Source organism: Dreissena polymorpha, chromosome 1, assembly GCF_020536995.1.
Source record: "Dreissena polymorpha isolate Duluth1 chromosome 1, UMN_Dpol_1.0, whole genome shotgun sequence".
NCBI classification, from domain to species: Eukaryota; Metazoa; Mollusca; class Bivalvia; order Myida; family Dreissenidae; genus Dreissena; species Dreissena polymorpha.
In genome coordinates this window covers 153,086,372-153,094,323 of record NC_068355.1, presented here as the reverse complement: position 1 = coordinate 153,094,323, position 7,952 = coordinate 153,086,372, and the positions used below count along the sequence as shown (strand labels likewise).

The 7,952-nt window shown below is 31.7% G+C and overlaps 1 long non-coding RNA gene across 1 annotated transcript; it reads right to left on the bottom strand.

Annotated features, from left to right (window-relative positions):
* Nucleotides 1-2,831: 2,831 nt before the first annotated feature.
* On the bottom strand, nt 2,832-6,920 carry LOC127856518 (uncharacterized). Its single transcript, XR_008038087.1, has 3 exons — nt 6,871-6,920; nt 4,111-4,210; nt 2,832-3,865 (listed from the first exon to the last, which is right to left on the bottom strand). It is a non-coding gene; the product is annotated as an uncharacterized LOC127856518 (long non-coding RNA).
* Nucleotides 6,921-7,952: the final 1,032 nt, after the last annotated feature.

The following is a 7,952-nucleotide window of genomic DNA, read 5'->3' as shown; positions in this document are numbered from 1 at the left end:
GCAAGCCAAAAAGAACGAATTAATTGGATTGCTTTTGTTAAGAGCTTGAACTTCTTTCTTGTATCATGATTTCACGCTAGAAAGTGTCTAGATAGCTTAGGTAGCGAGTAAAGAAACATTAATAAATGAAAATAAATGCCATATCCCGTTTTACGTGTAAGTTTAAACAAAGAATTTACCTGAATAAACGCGTGTGCATGTCTAACTGTCAAGACGCTGTAACCGTTGTAGTTATGTCGCCGTATAGCGTTACCGTACATTGTAACGTAGTTCAGCGGGAGTGAAATAAACATGTGTATTCGTTACATTAAGATTGAAGCGAAATATGAACAGGGAAATACATTTTTTGTTTTGTTTTACAGTTAGTACAACGAAATAACGAACGAAAAACGATATAAAGACGATAATTTTGTTTTCCTAATTTTTTTTTCTTTCGGTGATTAGAAAATCGGAATATGAGGTCATATGCGTTGATTTAAATGTTTCGTTGTGTCGAATGCAGAACAAAAAACAAAAAGATGGTATATACACACACCGAAATAAGTTTCGTACGTTGGTTTAACACTTAGTTCAACTGAAACAATTTAAGAAATAATATGGTTTTCTTTTTGTGTGTTTGCGTTGGTTATTTTATAATCGGAATACATTCACGTGTATGTGAGAGAATGGATCGACTATAGTGCTGGGACATTGAAACGAACGTTAACCCATTTATGCCTAGCGTCTAGAAAAAATGCCTTGATAAACAGCGCTGACCCAGATGAGACGCCGCATAATGCGGCGTCTCATCAGGGTCTGCGCTGTTTGCTTAAAGTAATTTCTGTAAGAAATATTCTAAATAAAGAAATAAATATACTAGACATCCCTAATTTTGGAAATAAATTGATCCAATTTTGAATGATGGGAGAGTCCACTAGGAATAAATGGGTTAAAGTTAACATCCCGTCCTTATCATGCGCGTTCGGACATAAGCACAATTAAGTGTACATTATCAAACTAAAAGGTATTAAATGGGAATAGAAAGGGTGTCATTAAGAAAAGCATGTATTTTGAATTATGTTCGGAGGACAAGGTATGTTGTTCCTTGTATTATAAATACAAAATAAATACAAAACAGAATGCAAATTATTATATTTTTATGTTATCAGGTCGGTTTATTTGACAGTTTTTCATTTTTTTACAGTTATATTTTTATCCGCACATTTTAATTCCATATGAGTAAGTCATATAGTGATGACACAAATATATAAATAAGTTGATGATATACACAAACAAAGGTATTCAACATGAAATAAATTATATATATGAGCCGCGCTCTGTGAAAAAGGGCTTTAATGCATATGCGTAGTGTCGTCCCAGATTAGCCTGTGCCAATCTGGGACGACACTTAACACACATTAATTAAATCCATTTTTCACAGACCACGACCAAGTTTTAATTTTTTGTTTGAAGGCAAATGATTAACCATCAGAAGGTTACGATTTGGGAGAGGGTCCGCTATTGTTGACATGGCTTTATAAGGATTTTATTTTTATATAAAACCATAAAGTTACCATAATGAAAAGCCGACCGTTTGATCATTTGACAGGTACGCTCTTTGAGCGAAACATAACTGGTATACATGGTCCTAACTTCTCTAAATGCCATGGTTTCTTCTCTAAATGCCATGGTTTCTGTTGTCGCTTTTTGTGGTATATCTGCGCGTTTATTTATAGATTCATTAAATGCAGTTAAACAAATGCAGTTTGTGTCCACACATCAAAAAATATCATCAGATATCCTCCGATGCAGCTGTCAAGGATTTTCGTTCACCTAATTTTAAGAGCTTATTTCCGATCTTTACGAAATTCTAACAAAGTGAAATTACATGATATCAATAAATATTGCAGTCGCTTTAATGATTAACATATACCCATATATTTCAATTAAGCGAATGAAATCAACTTCTTATGCTTATAAATCCATTCGTAACTAAACGCAAGTTTGCACACGTTTCTTCCCCTTTAGTTATTATCAGAATGCTTTACGGTTTCATAGTATGATGTATTTTTCATATAACCTGTATATAGGCGAAACGAATTGAATTGACTATGCTGACTGTGAGGCTCTAGCCAATTATTACGTTCTTTAACCCATTTTATTTATGCCTAGTGGACTCTCCCATTCTTCTAAATTGGATCAATTTATTTCAAAAATTAGGGATGTCTAGTATATTTATACTATATTTAGAATATTTCTTACAGAAATTCCTTTAAGCAAACAGCGCTGACCCAGATGAGACACCGAATAATGCGGCGTCTCATCTGGGTCTACGCTGTTTGCCAATGCCTTTTTTCTAGACGCTAGGCATAAATGGGTTAAGCAATGATATAATAATTTCCCGTCAGTATTGTAACTTCTTAACAACTTTGATCCCGTGTGAATTGATTACCTGAAGTTTATTTCCAAGAAATATCGCAAAATCAAACTTTGAAAATTTTTCATTTAATAATTTTTCATATTTAATATCTGGTTGCATTTTATTAAGAATTAAGAATAAGTGCACCATTTTATCTACTTCTCAGAAAAATGCTATGTAATTATAAACATGTCGTTTTACATCTTTCTGCATGTAAAATATAAAGTAAACGAAATCGCCGATATTGTATTCATAGTTCATAGTGTCATATCTGTATCATAAATTTCAGCATCGACTATTTTTGAAGACATTATTTTGGTTCCTTGAAGTATTACAACTTTTTAAAATACAATCCCATTATTCTCCGTTACTGTTGTTCATCGCAGTCAATGTATTTCATTTCTGGTTTCAAAACAAAACAAACAAAGAAACATCAAAAGAAAATAATTTATTGAAGCGTGCATGCTAAGTAAAGCGAAAGCAAAAAGATGGAGTGGTGGCGTAAAGAAAACCATAAGAAAATAATTCCCCAATTACTAAAATGGTTTGTTCACAGACTTTAACCAATTGTTTTCATATGTTAAAAGTATTACTCAATTAAAAAACATGCAAAAGATCTTTCCACCTGGTTCTAACGGGGAACAACTTGTAAAAAAGCTAAGACCTTGAAAACAAGGTCATCAGGGTACGTTTTTAGATTTTTTTCCTTCGGAAAGTTATCAACGTGTAACGAAAGCACATTCCATCCGCAAGCATTTAAATGATTTTGTAAAAGGTGTAATCTAAGGTTATTCTTGCTCATCTTCGATGTATTATAACATGAAAAAAAAACGCAAAACATATTTCAAATTACCGTTCTCATATCTGTGAACAGGTCCATGTAAGTAAAGTATAAAAAAACAAATACAATGTTTACAATATTTACAATCTTATCAATCTAATGGAAATTTCAGATATAAATTGCAGTAGAAACATATATACTAAGATATAAAATAAAGAAAACTCTAGCAGATTATCATACCTATTTACTTGCGTCTCTCATGATCTTGTTTAATTCCAGCAACCGATTTTCATAAAGTAACATGCATTTATGTATTGTTTTTGTTTGCTTAGTAAAATATTTATTGCCAAAACAACATAAAATGTACTAAAAGATAAAAAAATAAATATTGGTATTCAGCTTGATACTATATAAAATGTATGCGTGATAATAAATTCGTCCAACAACTGCATTCTGATGCATTTAATTGTAAGCTTTATTTTCGAAAGCGGATTTCTTCGAGTCGCTTGCGTCCATGTGTCGACGGAGACGGCAGAACATGATCACCAAGACCGAGATGCAAAGCGCGAGCACCACGCCAAGGGTGACAACAGTTGCAATCAGGGCAGTAGAGAAGTTTGACGTCTCGCGGGCTTCAAATCCTTCGTTGTTGATGATGGTTTCATTCCTTGTCACGACGGACATGCCTATAAAACAAAGATGTGTAGGGTGAGCATGTTTTATGTGCCCAGTCAGTATCAACGGACATGGTATTAACTTTAATCTTTTTTATATGCTACATGTTAATAACTTAAAATTGTGAAGTTAAACAAGGCGAGTTGAACTAATTGGCTAACTTTAATCTTTTGTTTCTTCATAAGCTATATATTTTTCAATGATATTAGTAAAAGTGAAATATGTAAATAAAAAAACAACACGAAATAAAACGTACCTGGGGGCAAGATGACCAGTGGTCTGGTCAACGTTATTATATCAGTACCAACAGGTACATCTGAGGATCGACGTTTTCTTCCACCTCCACTGCAAGTCACCTATTTGATATTGAAAAAAAACTTACATGTGCACTCTTGTTTTAATTAATGCCGTTAGTTTCTAACCGGTTTTAATTGATTCATTTCAATATATAATGGCAGAATACATGGTAATACAAGTATAGCACAAACATGTACTTAAATGAGAGAGAAACATGCATGAATTAAACAAATACATAGCTATGACAACCATCGTTATATATCGAGGACGACACAAAAAGCATTCGAAAAACATTTATTTCCATTGTTATCCTTGATATAACTTTTATAAAACAATGCTAATATCGACATGTACTTAGCTTTTAAAGCTTTTGGATGATACGCGATTCACTTAAAAAAAGATGCTTATGCAGGACTCATCAATTAATCAACAATTTCATGACTTCATTTGAGCAGGACCAGGAATACAAAAAAAAACTAGTGTAATTGTTCAGAAATACAACGAAAGTGGGCTTGATATGATAGATATATGTTCTTTTGAAAAATACATGAAAATAACATGGCTTAAAAGATTATTGTCAGGCGAAGGAAATTGTTATACACTAGTTAAATCGATAATAGATTTCAAGACTATGTTTAATCCTGGCAAAATGTATGCAGAGAAAATAAGTTAACACTTGAAAAATAAATTTTGGCTTGATGTTCTAAAAAACTATGTTTTGTATATTGAAAAGCTGCCTATAATAAATTGTTATGATATTCTGGATATGCCACTATTTTACAATCATAATTTTAAAATGAACAAGAGCCATTTTTTACTTAAAAGGCTGTATGAAAGAATTATTCGTTTTGTGAGAGATATTATGACAAAAAAATATTGCTTTATTTCTATGAAAAAAAAAATCTTTGGACGAACGTAAATTTCTTACTATACCAAGGATTTATTAACATTATAAGTAAATATATAGAAAAATTTAAAGACATGTCAAATTTTGACATTAAAACTCAAGGACTTATATAACACATTTACATAATGAAAATAGTAAGCAGTGCAAAAGAAGAAAAGCATATTTATAAAATATTCATCCAAAACAATGACATTCCAGCTTGTCAAACTAAATGGAATTCAGAATTGTTTAATATTGACTGGAAAAACACACATGAACTCGTGTTCAACCTAACTAAAGATATATATATATATATATATATATATATATATATATATATATATATATATATATATATATATATATATATATATATATATATATATATATATATATATATATATATATATATATATATATATATATATATATATATATATATATGAAGTATTACATGGTTCCAGTGCAGAATAGTCCACAGAATCTTAGGAACAAAATCTCTTATGTTCAAATGAGAATTGCTGCCAATAATCTATGTACATTTTGTAATAATGAAGTAGAAAATATTATGCACTTGTTTTGGATCTGTCAATATTCCTAGGAAATTTGTTGTTGAGACTATTTATAGCAGAAGATCAAGCTTAGCTTTTGATATTACATGTCAAGATCAAATACTTTGAATCACGACCCAATAATGAATGATTTAAACATTGTGTGTCTAGAAATTGAACGGTATACTTTTAATTGTCAGAACAAAAAGAGAATCCTCTCAACTCTTGGACTTGTAAATAGCAATGTTGAAATATATAAAACCACACTTAAAACAGACGATGAATTACGAAACTGGTCCCTTATAAAAATATTTGTAGACATATCTCATAATTTAGATACTATAAATATTTTTAAATCGCCAAATAATTTGTGAAGCCTGCATTTTTAATGTATGTTATATTATGCAATTCAGCACTTAAAGTTACCTTTCGATTGTGTAATATATTACAGACAAAGGATATACATACCTACAACTAAAGTCTTATAATATGTATGAGCAAATTAGTTCGTATAGTGCTAGAAATATTAAACCGTAAAAATTGTATATGAATGTATGTTTATAATTCATGTGTGCTGTATTCAAATAGCTGTACTTTAAATATTCTGAAAATAGAATGCTTGTATGTATGTATATTGTATCTTACGGAAAGAATAATTTATGTACCCATATAATACATGTTCTTAAAATACTATGTATTATATATGTTTGTATGTATGTCTGTAATATCTTACGAAGAAAATATTGATAAAAAAGACTCCTCGTTTTCAAAGAGATGTATTAGGTAAAGTCACAAAAATTAGAGCAAAACTTAATGCTGTAATAACCATGGACAATTTATAGTTATTTGTGCCTGTCATAACCCCAACAGTTCACAAAATACTATCATGAAATTTGGGATAAACATTGCTTTCGGTTTTCCATTTAATAACGTGGTATTTTAAGGTTAAAACAGGAGTATACATGGCTCTTGATTTATATAAATGAGAGTATATAAATAAACTTTTCATGTGTACAGATATGAAGGCGTGCACACTCGATAGCAGTTTTCACCGGAAGAAGGCTCCTGTTTTGTTGCAATACTTTCTTTTATACATTTACGTATTAATCTGATTAAATAAGTTTCCGTAATTCATGCATGGGCTGGAATTATTTACTGAAAACATCAGTGCAAATTAAGAAATACCGAAAGATAAATTTAATTTATTAATTTTAATTAATTTTATTTATTTGCTATTCGATTGCAAATTATCCTGAATCACGATTTACGATATTGTTTTTACCGATGCACAATCTCCGCTGCAAAGTTGAACCGTTATTATTATATCGACCGTTGGGATAGTCGCTGACAGTGCGGGTCTGTTACCAGCTGTCACCGGAAAGAACATGGGGAAGGATACCTCCAGCACGCCGTTTGATCCAATAAGTAAACTATCTGGCATTGGGAAGGGAGCGCTGTTAGCCGGGCATCTGGAATTAAACGATCTTTAATCTAACATTTGGTTTCGAATTGAAAATACATTGTTATACTGTTTAAACCTTTAAAAAAAATCAGGCAACTGCAGGCATGGAATCGTGCATAATTGATATTCTCTTTAATATTTATATTTTTCTGAAAATCGATAATGTGCAGTTTTGCGCAATATTTGTTTCGGGATGAGCACCTTGCTAAATTTACACATGAACTCGCGACTCTGTCGCGACTCTGAGATTCGGCGATCTGGAAATCGTGGCATACTTAAATAAGGTTTTAAACATAACCCATGCGACATGTTCTTATAGCTCGTCTGAACACAACGTAGTTATACACTTCCAAAGGGTATTTAAGCATCAAATGAATTGCTTTCAATATTGATTTATTAGATTACTTAAATGAATTATGCAACTATTTTGTAATGTAGTGCAATAATTTAATATGTCAGGTAAAATAATTTTTCTTCACATCTGCATGAATACAATGACAAATGTATCCCCACGCCGCAGCCTTTGACCAAGAGGTCAGATCAAAATTCCAAATAGAGCACTGTCGAACATATGCTCATAGCTACCGCGTGTTAAAGTTTCTAGGTGCAAGTGCTAATAGTGTAGGAGGAGATAGTGGTCAGGACGGACGGACAGACGGCGGAGATAACCACATTATTACCCATCTCCAATTCGGAGCGTGGGGATAAAAATTTAACGATTAAATAAATAATGATACACTGGAAAGATCACTGTGTTTCCGTTAGTTTAAGCTGATAAGATACTATATTGCTTACCCCATATGTAAAACTGTCGTGGCTAGAGAGCCGACTTTGAATTGAACCGCTGTGATGGCCATGCCAATAAGAGCTATGGTGAAACAGATAAAACATTCAAATAAGCA